The sequence below is a fragment of the Peromyscus californicus genome, unplaced genomic scaffold, assembly GCF_007827085.1.
Source record: "Peromyscus californicus insignis strain IS unplaced genomic scaffold, ASM782708v3 Scaffold_21__1_contigs__length_65335640, whole genome shotgun sequence".
Lineage (NCBI taxonomy): Eukaryota > Metazoa > Chordata > Mammalia > Rodentia > Cricetidae > Peromyscus > Peromyscus californicus.
The window spans coordinates 45,435,307-45,456,069 of NW_026294514.1; the positions used below are offsets into that span (position 1 = coordinate 45,435,307).

The 20,763-nt window shown below is 41.0% G+C and overlaps 1 protein-coding gene across 4 annotated transcripts in view; it reads left to right on the forward strand.

Moving 5' to 3' along the window:
- Window positions 1-5,241: 5,241 nt before the first annotated feature.
- Pja2 (praja ring finger ubiquitin ligase 2) overlaps window positions 5,242-20,763 on the forward strand; it is a 49,612-nt gene continuing 34,090 nt past the window's right edge. For 2 of the 4 annotated variants that reach the window (XM_052750224.1, XM_052750226.1), the window contains exon 1: window positions 5,242-5,369. The gene's annotated coding sequence lies outside the window, so the exon portion shown is untranslated. The remainder of the gene's footprint in view (window positions 5,370-20,763) is intronic. The other 2 variants (XM_052750225.1, XM_052750227.1) reach the window with 1 other exon arrangement.

Sequence of the window (20,763 nt, forward strand, 5' to 3'; positions counted from 1 at the left end):
GTATGCAACTGATATCAGATGATGAAACGATGGACATACAAGCTATAGTCTCAAAGAATTAGGTTCAAGTAGCTAACATGGACTGGAGAGTTGGCTCAGGGCTTAAGAGCACTTGTTGCTTTTTCAGAGGACCTGGCTTCAGTTCTCAGCACCCCTCTGGTAGCTCACAACTATCCATAATGTCAGTTCCAGGATGTCCTACACCCTCTTCTGACCTCCATAGACACCAGGCACATGTGTGGTACATATACATACATGCAGGCAAAACATACATACACCTGAAATAAATAAACCAAATTAAAACAAAATAAAAACAACCTTAGATAACACTGTGGTGAGACATGGAGGTAGACACAGCACCTGTGGAATCTGTAACTCTAAGAGCAGAGGCCTAAAAACAGATTAAGGCTGTCTCAATCAGATGAGCTCGAGGAAGAAGTGGATACTTTTAAAAAGAGTAATTAAACGAATTCCAGAAATTTTGAACTACAAATGAATAGAAACATGAGCCTCCAAACTGTAAGGTAAAAAAAGCAAGGGGAGGTTTTGTTCAACAAAGGCTAACCAAGACTCAGGCCTGTGTCTCCCACCCGGGCTCTATACGGTCTCCAATCAGTCACTGTTAAATTGAATGAAAGGCTAGGAAGCAAAGAATTAAGCAAGACGAAAATTAAAATTGGGGGGAAAAACTGAATGTGGCTAATACTGGAAGGGAAGGCATCAGAAGTTTACAAACATTTGGAAGGAATTCTAATGCTGAAGAACTATGCGTCTAGATCAAAAATGAGTTTCCCTGCTAAAACTTCTGAACACCTTTCCTGTAGGCTCCTGGTTGCAGCTGCTCCTGACTACTTCTTTCCTTCTGAAAGACAAGACAGAGGCAGGAAAAACGTCTGAGGAGCATCTGAGCGGCGCCAAGAGTTAACAATGCTTAGGCCATGACTGTGAAAACACGTGAGCTAAGCTTCCCATTCAGCCTGATATTGGTCAAAACATGTGTCAAAGAGAAGTCTAAGTGACATCCATCTACAGTGGCCTTATTTTCCAGGAGACAAAGATTAGGGTTCAAAACTGCCCAAGAGAATTTTTTTTTAAACCCTCATCGGGGAGTGCTACAAAGAAGGACCTAAGAACCTCTGTAGAAATCCCCTCAAATCACTGACTGAATCAGTTAAGACACATCCAAGGAGCAACTGAAAAACAACAGCAGGTGGAATGTGGAAAGTCTACCCATCACTAAGCTTGCTGTCTGTCTTGATAAATGAGAGGACCGAGCAGATGCCATCACAGGCTGCTCAGTCTTCTCTCAGAGATCAGGTCTCAATTTCAGTTTTCCTGAGACTGGACAGGCAATTTCTCAAAGAGCCATGATCATAGGACAATTAATCACTGCTGCCCCTGACCACAGGGACAAAGGAGACAGGACGCATCAAGCCTGGGCCACTGAGCCAGCCTCTATGATCAGTGCACACTAGAACAGCCAGCCTCCACAGCAGCTCAAGGGCAAAGCCTGGGACTTGTCCAGGCCTGCCCATAATTTGAAAACTATAGCCTTGACCAGCCCCTAACCAGTCCTAGCCAATTAAAATGTACTAATATGATTGCCACTTGCTTAAGCCAATCATATCTAAAATGACCTAACTTCTCTAGGACATCCCCTTGTCTATACTTAAAGGGAGGCCACATACCCCTCTTGGAGTCTTCGCCATCTTACCTATGTGTAGGATGGCAGGCCCCAGCATGCTGGACTAATAAATGCTCTTGTTGATTGCATACTTGGATGGTGGTCTTTTGTGAGACTTCTCCAGGATCCTAACAATAAACAATCTTTTTGAATGTTGTAGGCTCTTGGTTAATTTCCAGAGTTCTGGGAAAGTTGTTTCTGACAATTTTGCTAGCATTCCCAAGGCTTATATCAGTGGTTCTCAACCCCAACCATAAAATTATTTTTGTAGCTACTTCATAACTGTAATTTTGCTACTGTTATGAATTGTAATGACTCTAATATGCAGGATATCTGATATGAAACCAAACCCACAGGTTGAGACCAACTGGCTTATATAGAAAAGAGCATTTTCAGAGGTCTTTATATCTCCATTTTTGTTGACCTCACTCTAAGACTATGATTGGAAGGCAGGTACTCTCTTTCCTGGTTGATTCTTTGGCTTATGCCCATGGCTATTAACATCTATGTGCATCAGGATTAGAGATAGCTGGGTCTTCACAGGGGTTCTGATTCAGGCCTGAGATTGTACCTGCCAACTTGCATTTTCAAAAAGTTCTCAGGTAAACCAGATGCTATTGTTCTGGTGACCATTCTTTAAGAGCACACCACACTGTGTGGTGCCTGCTTCAGGGACTGCTTACCAACTACGCAATCAGCAACAATGCATTTACATTAATACATACTATTATCTCACACGCATACACTAATACAGTTCATATACCCATATGTATTTAGTACTTCATTCTAGGCATGATGTTTTTCATGTAATGGGTTGTTTAACCTGTACCAACAATGCAAAAATGGGTACTATTACTTTCGAATATTAAAATAGTAAATCCAGGCCAGAGAGGTAAGTAGATTACTCAGAAGCACACATGTTTGAGTGCAGGAGCTAGTGTGAGAGTGTATCTGTCTGGGTTTAGAGTTCAGGCTTTAAGGCCCCACCCCAGCCCTTCTCAGACTGCAACACACATCGTTTGTGATGCCTTGGATGACTGTACTTAGGACATGCTTGCAAGATGAAAAACAGTGACTCAGATAGTGAGAAAGTGATTGCTATTTTGGGTCTATTTTTCTATCCTTTGATGACATCGCAATAAAAATGTCATTTAAGTGCTGTGTCTTTATCATATGTCTAATGTTTGATAATGTACCCTTTCAAGAAAGAGCCTTCAGCTGATATATTAGTCAGGGTTCTCTAGAACCACAGAACACACACACACACACACACACACACACACACACACACACACACACATATATATATATATATATATATATATATATAGAGAGAGAGAGAGAGAGAGAGAGAGAATTCCATATATATGTGTAATTTATTGGAATGACTTACAGGCTGCAGTCCAACTAATCTAACAGTGGCTACCTATGAATGGAAAGTCCAAGAATTTAGTTAGTTGTAGTTAGTTGCTCAGTTTCATAGGACTAGGTTTTTCAGCTGGACTTCAGTATATGCTGGAATCCCAAAGAAGTAGGCTCCTATGCCAGTGAAGGAATGGATGTGCTGGTAAGGTGAGGGAAAGCAGACAAAAGCTTCCTCCTGCTATGTCCTTGTATAGGCTTCCAGAAGAAGGTGTGGCCCAGATTAAAGGTGTGTGTCTTCCCACCTCAAGATGTGGATCAAAGGTGTGTCTGCCTACCTCAAAGGTCAGGACTAGAAGTGGATTCACCCAATTCGAACCAAGCAGAATATCTCTTACAGGTGTGCCCTCCGTTTCTGGATTGTAGTTCATTCCAGATATATTCAAGTTGACAACCAAGAATAGCCATCACAGTTGGCAACAGATTTGGAAAGCTATTATTTACATTCACTTTTCTTAGTTACCCTCAACTTAGTTGGAAGGTGGTATTGTTTTCCACTTACAGTACTTTCATAATTCTCTCTTTAGAAATGAAAGAAAAATACATTCATATGAGAAAAATAATACTGAAAGCAGTATACACAGATATGGTATGGAAACGATTGAAAGTTGAGAAACCCTGCGCTTGCCCACCGATTAGTGCGTTCAATTGAACCAACCTGCAAGAATCTAAAGGGGAAATTAGAGGAATGTAATTAAAATAAAAATTCTCTTTCAAGAAGACAAGGACTTGGAAACGCGTAAAAGACAGAGTAGTATCATTTTTTAAATAAAATATGTGCTACTGTGGTAGTCTGGGAATTAAACTTGGTTTCAAAAAAAATGTCTAGCAAATTCTCGTAGCCTGGGATTCTATGGGAAATTTCGGATAAATTGTTTACATCAATGGCGGAAAAAAAATAGTTCCAGTTCACTGGCGGATTTTACAGTTAAAGGACATCAGAAGAATTGGGGCTCTTAATTCGTAGGGGAGGCGAGGCGACGTGATAAATATATCCCGGGCTTTGGGCACTAGGCGATGGATCTGCGGATGGGGGCGGGGAGTAAGAGAAGAAAGCTGGACTGTAATCAGAGAAGCGGGCAGGCTTCAGGATGAGAAAGAGGACATGTGTGTGCATCACTGACATAATGAACTGAAACTGTAACTGGGTTTAAATTAAGCAAGGTGTCCAGGGACTCCAGCTGTTGTATTTATTTTGGTTACATGTGACGAGAACTGTTACCTCCCAGCCTGACAACCGATTTAGCTTAGAGATGTCAGCTGCTCAACTCTGGTCAGGCCAAATCTACATGTCACCTATACCTGCCCTCTCTGAACAGAATCAGAGAGCAGGGCGGGGGATCCGGCTGGTGGCAGACTAAGCACCGCGGAGAACCGTGAGGGCGAGCCAACGAGCTCTTCCTCGGGTGCTTTTCTTCCCTCCCCCCCGCCCCCCGCAACCTCCCCCCACCTCCCCGCTGCCATCGGAACTGCAATCGCTTGAGGGGGTTTTCTTTTCTAGCACTTAAACCGCAAATATTGGGCATCTTGTACTTAGACTGCAAATATTGGGCATCTTGTACTTAAACTGCAAATCCTAGTGGCATCGGGACCGAATGCAGCACCTCCATTTTGCCGGGGGCTGCGGGGATGCAAAGAAGTGTAACTGCGCCAGTCCCCGGCTGGGCTCTCCACCCCTTTTCCCTCCAGGAGACCCCGCCCTTTTCTCCCAGCCCAAACCACAAAAGGCTGAACCGCCCCAGCCGGCCGCGGCGCCCCGCCCCCGCCCCAAACGTCGCAGTGCTGCAGGGGAAGGCGCAGGGCCAGGCAGGGGGCGGGGCCGAGTGCGTCTTCCCGCTCGTCGACCAATCCGCGAAGGCCCTGGCAGAGCGCCTGGGGAGCCGGGCGGAGAGACAGCCCGAGTTATTTTCCCTTTTTCTGCCACGTCCAACCACTGACGTCACCCACTTCTCGGGCTCCGATTGGGCGGGCGCATTTCCCCTGCAGAGGGCCTTGACGTCTATTGGGTAGGCCTCCAAGGGGGGGCGGGACCAAGGCACTCACTTCCTCCGCCTCCTTCGCGGCGCAAGGGGCGGGACGCGCCGCCGCCGCCGCCGCCGCCGCCTCTGCTTCCGCCGCCGCCACCGCCGCCGCCGCCGCCGCCGCCGTCGCCGCTGCAGCCGCTGCGCGTTCGGCGGGGGAGGAGTCGGAGGCGGAGAAGAAGGCGGTGGTGGCGGGTGGAGGATCGAGCGCTGTTCTCGCTCTGGAGCCGCTGCACATTTCGGTGAGGGGGAATATATATGTATATATATATGTTTTTTTTTATTTTCTCCAATCTGGCTGGTTTGGTCAGCGGGTTTTGGGGTGAGGAAGCGGGCTGCCTCGGCGCCTCGGCTTCCGTGGGTCCCGGGGAGCGGGCTGGGCCGCGGCCGGCCATGGTGGGTGGGGTTGGCGGCTGAGAGGCCTCTCGCCGTCCCGGGCCTCGTCCAGCCCGCTCGGGGCCGCGCTCTAGCCCGAGCCGCCGCACCCGCCGGCCGCTCGCTCCCGCCGGCTCTCCGCCGTCCTTGGTGCCCGGGCCAAGGACCTGGCGCCTTCTCCCCCAACCCCCCGCCCTCCGCGGCCCGGCAGTGCCGCCCACCCCTCAGGCCCGCCGCGGTGGACCAGAGCGCCGCAGGCCTGCCCGGCCCCTGCCCGGCCCCTGCCCTGCCCCCGGTATCTGCGTCTTCCCAGGTTGTCACCGAGGCCCTGTCACACGGTGCCAGTGGCCTAGCGCCTTCTCGATCGGCAGCGTTAGGCCCGAGCACGCCTGTCAAGAGGCACCTTCAGGGCTTCCCCCCCCACCCCCACCCCCACCCCAAGATTCCTCCCGGTTAATCCTTTTTGCGCATATACAAGATGGTGAGTTGAAAGCTGCCCAGACCCAAGTTGAAGAAGAGGGGAGAAGGTAAACAGTTTTTGCTGGAAGAAGAATCGGGGGGAGGGGGGGGGGGTTTCCCTCATCAGGCATTAAAAAAAAAAAAATGTCTGCATGAGACAACTGCCTTGAGTCTCCTCGGTCTGTCAAGTATACGATTCTCTGTTTAAAGAGGCCTTACTCTATTTTTAATCACGAAATATTTGCTCGTATTTCTTTTAAGATGGCAGTCATCGTTGCTGAAGACTAACAGGTCATTTGAAGAGTATGTCAATAAACATAAAAATAACGGAAATAAACGTAACAATTTTTGTGATTGTCTTCTGGGTTTCATGTCGTTTTTATATAAAAAAAAACTTTAATCTTTTATTACAGGCATGCAACCTTGGTGTGAAATTCAGCAGTATAAAGACAGGCGTATTAAGTCAAATGTGAATATTTTCTTCCTCCAGCGCCACAACCAGTATCTAGGATTGCTGTTCATCTTTCAAAGTGCTTTCACAAATGCACATTTAAAGACACATACACATGCAGAGTTGTCTTATGCAGTGGGGGTGGGGGGGTGGGGGGTGAGGGTTATACTGAGCACATTTATGTAAAGCTTGCTTCTTCACCTAATTACATGTCTTGGACATAGCCCCTTGTTTTATGTAGGTCTCCCTAACACTTTTCTAAGAGTACATATTTCTTTATTTTGATGGACTTGAATTAAACTTTCCTATTGAAAGCTATTTAAATTGATTGCAGTTGAAAGTTAGGCTTTATACTAAAGGTATTTCATTGATGATGGATGCTGAATTGTAAGCTTTAAATCCTTGATTTTAGAACATTTCACGGTGTGGGAGACTGTAATGTGAAGAGCCTTTTCCAGTTTCCCTTCTAGTATTTCCTCCATCCCAACATTCAGCCACTGTAACAATTGAAAAAACTTGGTGATCATTTCTGGAGCACAGGTCCATGGAAATAGAACTGTAGAGGAAAAGGATTTGAATAATTAAATTTGATAGCCACCTAACCCTCATTATTACTCTTTTCAAAGATATTTTGAGTATTTCTTCTAAGTGATGTGAAGACCAGTTGTGATTTAAATTTTAAAAACCCCATTTTGAATAAGGTTATATATAAATTCTTAGAACTACTTTATAGTCTTAAGCCCCCCCTTTTGTCCTCACCTTTTTTTTCACATCCTGCTTTATATTAAAGCTTTAGTTATTCCCCGTATATATTTGACATTCCTTTTCAGTATTTCCAGTTCCTTTATGGTTGGGTTGCTGTTTGTAGATGAAAACATAACTTTTCTTTTCCCTGTCCCTGGCAATATAAAAGCTTTTGGTTTGTTTGTTTTTCATGGAGCTAATACTTTTATTTAGTTGTTAATTACCTGAAAAGTCAGTTTTGTGGTTTTCTAGTTTTTATAACATTGTGTTCATTGCATTGTCCAGTAGGTACTACATATTGTTGAGTAGTAGAGCTAATAGTTAAAATATGGCGTTATTTCTTACTTTAAGGTGAAGCTAGCATTAAATATACTTCAGAAAGCTTCCTAATAGCCAATATTAAATTAAAACATGGCCTTCTATTTTTAGTTTGCCACGATAATACTATTTTTATTTTTAAAAACATTATTTGGCACTCACGCGCACACGTGTTTGTGTGTGTACACGTGTGTTGCTGTAGCATGCATGTGGAGGTCAGAGGACAACTTGTAGGAGTTGATTCTTTCCGTCTATCACACGGGGTTCTGGAGAGTGAATGCATATTGTCAGGCTTTGTGGCAAGCACCCTTACCTATTAAGCCAGCTCATTGGCTCCTATTATTTTCATTCTTGTTAATATTTTTTAAAAACCTTAAGTAGTGGATGTTAGGGTTCTTTCTTTCTTCCTTTCTTTTTCTTTTTTTGACATCTTTTCAGTTACATATGTGGTTCTGTTTGGGTGTTACCAGTGCTTCTTGTATACTAATTCCCTGAAAGAGATTATCTTCTCAAAAAGTCAGCCTTGTGGAGAGTACATTCGAAATAATGAAATGTACTTGTTGAAAATGTACAGCTCATTTGTTTTCATAAAGGTATACCCTTGTGGTCATCACCCGGAGAATAGAATATACAACACTATCAGGATAGTATTTTCATCTCTGCAAACTTTGCTTCCATCCTTTGTAGTCAGCCACACTTGGATCTGGATCACCAGGAAACCACTTACCTTTTTCTCACTATTCATTGGTTTCCCTTGGTCTACTATTTCATATAAATGAAAGTATTTCTTTTGTACCTGCCATTTCCAGTATCATATTTTTGGAGATCGGTGTGTGTGTGTGTGTGTGTGTGTGTGTGTGTGTGTGTGTGTGTGTGTGTGTGTTATTTAACTGGTTCACTTTTATAGTGAAGTAGTTCATAGTGATTAATTTACTACTGTTTTAGTCATTTGATCTATTTATGGATATTTGGGTTGTTACTGATTTAGGGTTGTTATTAATAAAGGTGCTGTGAACATTCATTCTGAGTTCTTGTGTGAATTAAAAAATCACTAGAAGTGATATTTATGGGCTTGTATGGAAGCCAGCCGGTCTACCCAATCAATGAGCTCCAGGTCCAGTGAAGAGACCCTGTATCCATACATCCACACACATGCATGCACGCACGCACGCACGCACGCACGCACGCACGCACGCACGCACGCACACAAACATAAAATGAAGAGCAATAGAGTTACCTGACCCAACTCCTAACCTTTGACCTCTGGCCTCTAGTTCTTCATGACAGATGGACACACATGTACATATAAACACAGATACATATATACTACTGGTAGTTTGAATTAGAAATGTTCTCCATTGCCTCATGAATTTGAACACTTGACACCCAGTTGATGGCACTGTTGGGGGAAGTTTAGGTAGTACAACCTTGCTGGAGGATGTCTGTCACTGAAGGCAGGCTTTGAGATGAAAAAAACCTTGCCTACTTCTTGTTTGCTGTCTTTGCATCGTGGTTTCATTGAGATATGAGCTTCTTAGTTTTTGCTTCTGTTCCTCCATGCCAGCTGCTTACTGGCATGTCTGTGTGCTATCATGAACTCTCATACCTCTGGACCCAGAAGCCAAGATAGGCTGTTTCGACTTGAAGTTGTCTTTGGTCATGGTGCTTTATCATAACAACAAAATAGTAACACACATATACACACACAATTTTGGCTGTTGTAGGTCCTTATAAAACCTGTAGATGCATTTTGTTTCTGCAAAAAAAAGCCCATAGGAATTTTCATTTGGATTGTGTTGAAGCATAGGTCAATTTTTTGAAGAATTAATATTTAACTGAATGTCCTAGTTTGCAAACATAACCTATTTCCAGTTATTGAGGTCCTTTTGGTCATCTTTTTATAAGCATGCTATAGTTTCAACATTTAGATATTATCACCAATTTTGTTTGTGCTTATATTCATGATGCTATTATAAATAAGTATTTTCTGAGATTTGTTTCTGGTTGTTTACTGCTATTATATAGAAATGCAGTTGACTTTTGCTTATTGGTCTTGAAATCTGAAGCCTTCTAACTTGTGGTAACTATTTCATAGATTCTTTGGAATTCCTTTGTCACTGTGGTTAAGGAACAGTTTTACTCTTGTTTTGAGTTGTATCTTAGCCTCCCCTCTTTTCCCTTACTGCACTGGTAGACCTTCCATCATACTGATGAAGAGAGTGGCAATAGCAGCTGCCCTTGTCAACTTCCTGATTTGAGTCTTGCAGTACCATTAGTTATGATAGAGTTACCGTAGGCCAAGTGTTTGTTCTCAGACTTTATGAGTTGAAAATTATCCCGAGTATGGAAATATTTGGGAGGACTGGATTTTTGGGGTGTGTGATGTTGACCCTCATGGGTAGATTATTACCTTTTTAAAAGAGTTCCCCAGCCTCTTCACCCTTAATGAAGATGCAGTGAACGTCTGCAGCCTCTCAACTGGAAAGCCACCCTTTGCCGGATGAGACCTGCTCAGACTTGGGTCTTAGACTGTCTAGAGTTTCCGCTGTCTAAAAACCACCCAGTCTCTGAAACCAGCCTTGCTAACCAGCCTTAATAGAACAAGGCAAATGACCTTTTGTCACATTAAGTTCATTTCCATTCTGTTAGAGACATTGAATTTTAACTGTATAAGTATTGAGTTTGGTCAAAAAAAAGTTTTTGTTTTTCACTACAGGGAGTTATTTTCTGTAGTTTTTAAATATAACAACTTCATTTTCAAATGTATCACTTTACACCTTGCGTTCTGTGGTTAAACCTCAATTAGTAAGAGGTTTGCTCCCCCACATCTGTCCATGAGGATACCTTTTCCTTTCTTTCTTTCTTTCTTTCTCTCTCTCTCTCTCTCTCTCTCTCTCTCTCTCTCTCTCTCTCTCTCTCTCTCTCTTTTCTTTTCTTTTTTGGTTTTTTTGAGACAGGGTTTCTCTGTGTAGTTTTGGAGCCTGTCCTGGAACTCACCCTGTAGACCAGGCTGGCCTCAAACTCACAGAAATACGCCTGCCTCTGCCTCCCGAGTGCTGGGATTAAAGGTGTGCACCACCACCGCCCGGCTCTTTTCATTTATTTCCAAAAAATTTTTGTGCCGTTAGTGTTCTTTATCTTATAACTTTTTTACAGGATTTCTCAAGCTAAACATTTTTGGTGTTGGTTTTGGTTTATAGAGACAGGGTTTCTCTGTGTAACAACTCTGCCAGTCCGGCCTCATACTCAGATCAGCCTGCCTCTGCCTCCCAAGTGCTGCGATTAAAGGTGTGTGTGCCGCCACCGCCGCCGCCACCGCCACCACCACCTGGTTTAAAGTTGCACTTTTTTAATTCTCTTACTGTATGATATTTTTCCTGATTTTTTTTTTTTGGCATTCTTTTTCCTCTCTCTCTCTCTCTCTCTCTCTTCCTCTCGTCTGTAAGAGTTTGGTTTGGTTTTAGTTTTACCATTCATTGTTTATATTGCTCTTTGCAAAGAACCAACTTGTTATTTTATTTTACTATTTTCAGTTTTGGTGGTTTGTATTCATGCTATTTCTATATGCTTTCTTTTCAAAGCGCCTTGCTGATTTCTCAAGGTGTAAACTTGCCTTGATGACTTGAGACCTGCTTTTCTTTCTAACTACTGTGTTCAGTGCTCACATAAATTTGATAGTTAATTTTTTCTAACTTGTTGCATGATTTCCATCTGACCATGGTGATTGAAAAGTTTGTGGTTTCCAAGTGTTTAGTGATTTTGATTTTGATTTTTTTTTGATGGGGGTCTTCAATTTGGTCAGGCTTGGTTTTGTTTCATGTAGGCCTCAAAACTGTGTGCTTTCTTATTTTGAATAGAGTGGTCTCTTAAGTGTCAGGTCAAGTTGGTGGGTTTTTTTTTTTGAGGGGGGGTTGGGTTTTGGTTTTTTGTTTTGTTTATTTTGTTTTTTGTAGATATTTTGTGAATCATTTAGAGAAGACTTGAAGTCTCCAAGTATAATTGAGGATATATCTTGTTTCTTTCTTGTCTGTTTTTACTTACTGTATTTTAAACCTCTCTTGGTACACATGGATGTCCAAGATTATTATGCATTGTGATGTGTAGACCCCATTATTATTAACTAATGCCCCTCATCTCTGAAATATTCCTCACTATTGAGTCTATTTTAATATTAATACAGATTTTCTGTCACTCTGTTGATCAGTGCTTGTGTGCTAGATCTTTCCCATCCTTTCATTTTCATTCTCTGCTATTTTATTTAAAGTGTGTTAAACAGGTCACTTTAAAAAAAATGATTTGTGTGTGCATGTGCCTAATTATATGGATGTGCACTCTGTACATGCAGGAGCTCGAAGTCAGAAGAGGTGTTGGATACTCTGGAACTGGAGTTACAGACAATTTAGAAACATCATGTGGATGCTAGGAACTGAACTCCCTTGTTCTGCAAGAGCAATAAGTGCTCCTAACCACTACAGAGCCATCTCCAACCTGCAACTCACTTTTACTAAAAATAAATTATTTTTTCATTGAGATGTTTAGGTCCTTTACATTTAATGTAGTTCTTGGTAGGTGTAATGGCTGTCTTGTTAGGCTGTGAAGAGACACCATGACCATGGCAACTCTTCTAAAGAAAACTTTTAATTGGGCTGGCTCATTTACAGTTTCAGAGGTTCACCCCATTATCATCGTGGTGGGGAGCATGTTGGCATGCAGGCAGAAGTTGTGCTGGAGTTGAGAGTGCTACATCTTTCAGGCAGCAGGAAGTCGACTGTCACACTGAGGGAAGCTTAAGAAAAAGAGACTTCAAAGCCCGCCCCCACAGTGACACACTTCCTCCAACAAGGCCACACCTCTTAATAGTGCCACTCCCTTTGGGGGCTGTTTTCTTTCAAACCACCACCATGTCTATTCTTGGTTGTCAACTTGACTATATCTGAAATGAACTACAATCCAGAAATGGAGGGCACACCTGTAAGAGATTTTCTGCTTGGTTTGAAGTGGGTGAATCCACCTCTAGTTGGAAGACACACCTCTGATCTGGATCTTAAGGTGGGAAAACACACCTTTGATCCAGATCTTGAGGTGGGAAGACACACCTTTAATCTGGGTCACACCTTCTCCTGGAAGCCTATATAAGGACATAGAAGAAGGAAGGATTTGTTCTGCTTGCCATGTCTTGCTCGCATATCCCTTCCTTCACTGGCATTGGAGCCTACTTCCTCGGAATTACAGCATATACTGAAGACCAGCTGAGATACCCAGCTTCGTGGAACTTAGCAACTACCAGATTCTTGAACTTTGTGTTCACAGCTAGCCATTGTTGGATTAGTTGGACTGCAGCCTGTAAGTCATTCTAATCAATTCCCTTTATATATAAGTTTTCTGACTCTAGAGAACCCTGACTAATACAGTAGAGTTAGATTGAAATCTGTTAGCTTACAGGTTGCTTCCTGTTTAGCTTACCTGCTCTTCATTTTGTCAGTTCTTTGGGGCCAAATGATCCTCCTGTCTCACCCTCCAAATAGCTGGAATCCTCTCATTCTTTATACATGAAGAGGCTATCTCAGGCTTAAAACCTTCACCACCACCCCTTCTCCCAGGAGCGTTGGAGCATCCATGTAGTAGACAAGTGTTTTATATCAGAGCTATGATTCCACCCATCTGCTACCCAATTTTAGCTTAGTTTAACTTCATTAGTAGATCATCCTTTATACCTGTGTTTTCTTCTAAAAAACATGCATTAAGTTTTGTCGTGGCTGGATGTAAAATGTTACCTCCAGGTGCATGCCTTTGAATACTTGGTCTCTGGCTAGTGATTCTGTTTTGAGAGGTTGTGGAACCTTTAAGTTGCTTCTTGTCAGGTATGTATTGGTTACAGCAATAAGAAAAGTAATAATAGCGTGGTGGTGGTGGTGGTGGTGGTGGTGGTGGTGGTGGTGGTGGTGGTGGTGGTGGTACACGCCTTTAATCCCAGCACTCGGGAGGCAGAGACAGGCACATCTCTGTGAGTGCGAGGCCAGACTGGGCTACATAGTGAGTTCCAGGATAGGCTCCAAAGCTACACAGAGAAACTGTCTTGAAAAACCCTGTCTCAAAAAAAAAAAAAAAGAAGTAATAATAGAATTTCTCTGTGATTTATATTACAAGTCTCTAATCACAGACTGTATATTCAAGCAATATATAACAGGTTATTTCTTCCTTCCTACTGTCATTTATGTTATTGTACATTTTATTTTACATATGCTATAAATTCATAATTGCTTCTCACAATTGTCCTTTGGCCTCTGTAGGACTTAGTTCTGAGGACTCACTGTGGAAACTGACACTCAGGGATATTAGTCATTTATATAAAATGACATAATTTTCACATCTGCCCACATTCTTGCACATACTTGAAATATTTATTAAAATGCCGATGTTATGAGTAGTTGTTATCCTATATTGTTTGAATAATTAAAACAGATCAGAAAAAGTCTATTAATGTTCAGTGTTGGTGCATTTTTTTTCCCTTGAGTATTTTCTATCTGAGCTACATAAGGTAATCACTAGGGAGTGTAGCTACTTCAATTGAGTCTGTAATAGTCACTATATGGGGTTGGAGCATAGCCACTCTTGGGGAGGTTTGCAGGGGTGCAATCATTCGCAGTGTCACTGTTATCTTGTGTGTTTCAGAGTTTTTCTTTGAGTCACTTTTTGACTTTAAAAATAGAGTTTCCAACTTTTGTAAAATTTCTTTAATCATCTTTACAGTTCATTTGTGGCCGTTGGCTGTTATATATTGAACTATTTCTTGTGTAGTTTCCAACTACAATGGTTGTAGTAGTAGAGTACTTATTTGTTTCTATAGTTAGCTATAATGTTGTTTTCTAGTTTTTAGTGAAATACAGAAATGATATCACCTGTCCTTTTTTATCCTGTATCTACCTGTTAGAAAATAGATGTACAGAGCAATTTTTCAGTTGTATTATAAACAAACATATATGATTATGGGTAGAAGATAGACGAGCTAACTGCATAGATAAGATGAAAGGAATAAGCTGGTGTGATAAATCATTAAGTGCAAGCTTTGATATTACTCAGAATTTTTCACATATTAATCTCTTGGAATATGTGCTTTGCCTTAGTGGCTGAAAATAGGAAGATAACAGAGTGAACTAAATTACAGTGTAGTTGATTCCAAGATGTATGAAACAAAAGTTAGAAACATTTGTTGTAAACTCGTTTTGTCAGTTTTATTATTAATTTGTAGTTCTGGTGTGACCATTGGTGTAGAAATTTCCAAATTCTGTGTTCCTGAGGACTTACTTTTTAATCTAGGTAATGCAGGTTATATAATAAAAAGAATTTTAAGTGCATTTTAGATGACTTTTGAAGCATATAATGATAAAATGTTGGCAAATATAAAACAAATCCTGCAATAGAATTAGAAGAATAGGGGAAAACTGACTTTAAATAAGAAACAAATTATATTTGTTTCTCAAAAATACCCCCCCCTTTTTTTTTCTAGAGAAGACACTTAAGTTATTTTCATAAGGGCATGGACCCAAGCCGTCAATTAAAACATGTCAGCTCAGCTGATTTTACCCTTTCTCTGCCAAAATGGCATGTAAATAAATTAATTCTAAAAGTAAATGCTCTTGCTTTGGTAGTTTAGTGTGTACCTATTAGGTGATAGTGGATAGTGGGTACCAAGCAGCAGTTCTGAAATTGACAAAAAGCAAAAGACCAGTGTATTTAATATACTCCCAGCCTCACATCTGTTCTCATTCAAAATTTAAAAAAATGTATTTTTATGAGATAGTGTATAGAAAACTTTGTCCTAATAATTGAAAATATAAGGAAATTCAGTATCTAAGCATTTTTTACATTATTTGTATGTCATATATTGAAGGATAACTAGTAATGTGTTACCCTTAGTAAACTTAGCAGCTTAGATATGTATTGTCTCACAATTTCTTTGGGCCACAAATTTAATAGCGGCCTGGGTATGTGTTTGTTTTTTTCTTCAAGGCTTCTCCTGAAGTTATAGTCATAGACAGCAGTCATATGGGCTTGACTAGAATCTGTTTCCTCCATGAGAAAGAAGACCTCAGTGACTCTTGGCAGGAAGAAGATGATCAGTATTTGACCATGTGCCTCTTTGCATTGGCCTAGTTGTGTGATCTCCTAATGGGGCTCCTGCTTCCCCAGAGTGAGCCGAGGAGAAACGATAGTTCCTCTTTCCTGATCTTGTATATCACACAGTCAGTTACCACTTTAGAGACAAGTCCCAAGAGGGGGCTCTACTACTGAAAGCAGTTATTTGTTTAAGCGGCAGGGCTTGACCCAGTGTATACCCCAGTGCCGAGCCCCCTTTCTGTTACAATATTTGCATCGGTGAAAGGAGCTCATTTATTCAGCTACTGTTTAAGTATTAACGTATTTTTATTATCAGAGTTCTCTAGAGGAACAGAACTTCAAGAATGAAAAAATTTATGTATATATATCATGAATATATATATATATATGAATATATATGAATGAATACACACACACAATATCTTAGATAAAATGATGGTATCTGAGCTACTAATGGGAAGATTTCAGACTAATGCTTCCTTGACCCTCTTTACAGCAACACACACTTTTAATTAGAACCGATTATAAAAATTTCAAAGCATTTGGAATGAATAGTTACCACAAATAGAACACAGTCATACTAATTCTGGAGGAAAACATTCAGAAAAAATTCAGAGACTAAATACTCCTTGTTTTCTTTAGGAACAAACCCAGAACTGGTGAATGAATCATTTCATCTTGACCCTTAACTATAATCTTTGTATGTCCCTTCTCCCTGTTCCAGGTTTCATACTCCAGAGGGGTGTGGAAATAGATAACACTGTCATAGATAGTTGATTATCGTGGCATCAGAGAAAATAGAGAAAATTGGTATATGCAGAGCCATTACAGTCTGTCTAACACAAGAACCATCATTGAAAGTAATAAAGAAAAGGGAAACGAGAATAAAGGCAATTAATTGTAAATTATTACAGAGTAAAGGAAAGCTAGGAAAGTGATTTAAATCTCTTAGTCCATAGGATGAAAATATGGAAGAAAGTTTTAAAAGATTAAAACAAAAGGTTAGTCCATGTTGGTCAAATAGAGATAATAGGAAAGAAAAAAGACGTCTTTGTGACACTGATAGAAGTCTTTTAATTAAAATAGTCCAGCTATTATTATGGAGAAAATCTTAATAGCCTGCCACTAAGTACATCCTTTTGAAATTATAGGATATCGGCTTATTAAGACAAGATCCCAAATAGTGCACAGAGAAAAATGTAGTTTTCCTACTGAAGCAGTAGTAAATTGGTTTGATATTTCCCTAACAGGAATAAGTATATTAGGAAATAGTACCTTCAGGGTTTACAAAAATGAGTTTGGGTTTTTAACTGTACTAAATGGTGATAGACTAATGAGAACATTTTATAACATGCAAAAAAGTGAAAGTTTGCCTTCTCCATAAATTCTCTGAAATAGTTATTTGAGGATCTTCTATTAAAGGGAAAGTCGGGGGGACAGGGAGGAAATATGATTCAAACCAGTGATCTCAGTTCAGTGTGCAGTCAGAAGATACCACAACAGTAACTGGTAATGGGCCTTGAAGATAAGTGCATTTAGGTCAAGATGGTGAGAGCCTTCGTGAGTTTGTGTTTTTTGTTTGTTTTTTTAGACAGTGTCTCACTATGTAGTTCTTCCTGGCCTTGGTATTGGATGTGTAGACCAGTCTGGTCTCAAATTCACAATGATCTGCCTGAGATTAAAAGTGTGTACTGCCACATCCAGCTTCGAATGTTTAAGAGATTTTCACAATGTGGTAAAATAATTGCTGTTCTGTAAGATGAATTGCTAAATGTCATATTAGTAAAAAAAAAAACAAAAAACAAAAAACCCAGAGCCAGATATTGGGGTGAAAACCGAGAGATCAGAGGAATAGGACAACCACAGCCAACCTCACCTCACCATACCTCAGCCTCCAGAGAGACCTACTTTCTGTATACCCACACCTATATGCCTTTCTGCTCTGCCATCTCACTTCCTCCCTCTGCCCAACTATATCACTTCCTGTCTGTCTGTACAGACCTCCACACCTCTATGGTTAGTGCTGGGATTAAAGGTGTGTGCCACCACGCCTGGCTCTATTCCCAATGTGGCCTTGAACTCGCAGATATCTGGATGGATCTCTGCCTCCCAAATGCTAGGATTAAAGGTGTTGCTACCACTGCCTGACATCTGTGTTTAATATAGTTATGGCTTTTTCCTCTAATCTCCAGATAAGCTTTATTAGGGTGCACAATGTATTGGGGGACACAATATGTCACCACACTGTTCTGTTTCTAATTCCTTTCCTTTCATCCACATTCCCTATCACATCTTTGAAGACACCATTATATTAATGGTGCTTTAACATTATCTCCAGTGTTTCTTACCACCTTCTAGTTAGGTTTAGGTCTCATCATACTTTACTTTTGGCACATGTTTACCACTCTAAAAGGGGTGCGACCTAGGAGAATGGAGCCCATAAATGAGGCAGACTAAAGTCTCATGCCATAGGCAACTCTATTCAGATTATCAGACTATTGATACTCTGAGGGTTAAGAGGAGTCACATGAGTAAAGTGTACAGCACATGGCTAAGCTGCACATGGAGGGCAAGCTGCAGATGCCAAAAACGTTTTTCCTTAGAAGCCTATAAACAATTAACAAGAGCCAGTTGTAATGAATAATTTGAAGTAAATTCATTTCTATCTGCTATACCTGGGAGGGGTATGAAAGCATATTCCAAGAACAATTCCTTGTTTTTGAAAAGACTGAGGTCACAAGACTCTTGTCTTAGTTCCTTGGAGTTTTCTCACAAGCACTCAGAAATCTCCTCACATGCCTCCATTCTTGCACCATGTTCCTTCATCTCCCCCCCCCCTTTTTTTTTTTGGTTTTTTCGAGACAGGGTTTCTCTGTGTAGCTTTGCGCCTTTCCTGGAACTCGCTTTCGAGACCAGGCTGGCCTCGAACTCACAGAGATTCGTCTGCCTCTGCCTCCCGAGTGCTGGGATTAAAGGCGTGCGCCGCCGCCGCCGCCGCCGCCGCCGCCGCCGCCGCCGCCGCCGCCGCCACCCGGCTCATCTCCCCCTTTTTAAATTCAGAATATCCAGAGTGGTTTTGATTTGAGATGTTTGAGATAAATATAATTGTCATTTGATGCATCAGTATCCTATAAGCAAGCAATATTAAGACAGTGAAGGCTTTGTGTATGATATTCTGCCACTAAGAACAGGGATCTGAACTGTCCAGTACTGTTGTTTACATTACCATATTGATCAGAAAAATCTAGAAAATAGCTTGAAAAGAGACTCATATGATTAGTAGTTCTGATCTCTTGTAGTGCATAAGCCCATATTTGCCCTTTAGTAGGAATACACCCTTTAATAACTCTTGGTTCTTTTCTTTAATCTAGGATAAAGGTCTATGGCATGTATTTATTCTTTTTTTTTTTGGTTTTTCGAGACAGGGTTTCTCTGTGTAGCTTTGCGCCTGTCCTGGAACTCACTTGGTAGCCCAGGCTGGCCTTGAACTCACAGAGATCCGCCTGGCTCTGCCTCCCAAGTGCTGGGATTAAAGGCGTACGCCACCACCGCCCAGCTCCTTATTTTTATTCTGTACTGTAGTTTTAGGTCAGCAGATACGTCCATTCTTTTATACATTTTTATATTCTCAGCTCTGAAAATAGTGCTTGGAACATGTTAGACTATAGCCTGTCCTAAGAAAACTGGATAAAGTATTTGTGATGTGAACTTAAATCTGTGATGATTCTTAGAGATTGCCATGTACTACACAGTTATCTGTGAAGTCAGGTTATTTCAGACTTTCTTAAGAAAGCACAATGTTAATGAATGAGAACCTGTGTTTTTTGACAGCATGATAAAATTATGATTTTTATACACTGATTTGATCCAGATACATTAGAAAATGGCATGTGTCTCATATTTGTTATTTTTATAAATGAATATAGATATGTGCTCTCTGATGTATGCTACTGTTTAAGTAACAGTAGTCAGGCATAAAAACCCATTTGCGAAGTGCTTATCTAATAAGTTTGTATTAATGGTAGAAAATTAGTGGTAGTTTGTATGCTCAAATATTTAAGTGTTTAAATAGGAAAAAATAAGCTTCTGCTAAACTTAAAAAAAGATCTTCAACATCTATAATAGTAAATGTATTAATTTCAAATTGAGAAATTGTGTTTTTTTTGTTGTTAAATGATAAGTGTTAGTCTTTACTGGTTTAGACTAGGTTCTGGGGTTAAATTATATGATCATAATTGATAAGGACATCATTACTTGTATACTGTAGCATGAATCTTAGAAGATCTTTTTAATAAAAAACAAACCCAGGAGCCAGGTATTGGGGTGAACACTGAAAGATCAGAGAGACAGAACCAGCCACAGCTAACCTCACCTCGCCAATTTCTCAGCTGATCTTGTTTCCTCAAACTGGAAGCCTCTGAGTCCTCATCTGGAATGAATCTCAGCTGAACTGCTGCTCAAAGCCTAAAAGCTTAACCAGGCTCTAGTTCCTTGTTCTCACGCCTTACATACCTTTCTGCTTCCTGCCATCACTCCCTAGGATTAAAGGCATGTGTCACCATGCCTGGCTGTTTCCAGTGTGGCTTTGAACTCACAGAGATCCAGACGGATCTCTGCCTTCGTAATGCTAGGATTAAAAGTGTGTGTGCCACCATTTTCTGGCCTCTATATTTAGTGGCTGTTCTGTTCTCTGACCCCAGATAAATTTATTAGGGTGTACAATATATTGGGGAACACAATATCACCACAGTATACTTTATACATTTCAATTTTCCATTGAACATTTTTAAGGTAAGGATTGTATTTTTAAGCTTAACAAGAATGTCGTTCATGAAAGCTAAGTGAATCTATGGAAAAGCCAAGATAGCATGGTGTGGTAGACACCACCATAGTTAGGTCACTATTTTATCACTGTTGCTGTGATAAAACAATGACCATAAGCACTGTGGGGAAGGAATGGGATTGTTTGGCTTACTGGTTACAGTCCATTGTTGAGGGAAAACAAGGCAGGAACTCCAGGCAGGAACTGAGTTGGAAACCATGGAGGAATGTTACTTTCTGGTATGCTTTCCACAGCTTGCTCAGTTTGCAATCCAGGACCACCTGCCCGAAGGTGGCTGTGCTCTCCCAACACCAATCATTAATCAAGGAAATTCTCCTCGATGTGCCCA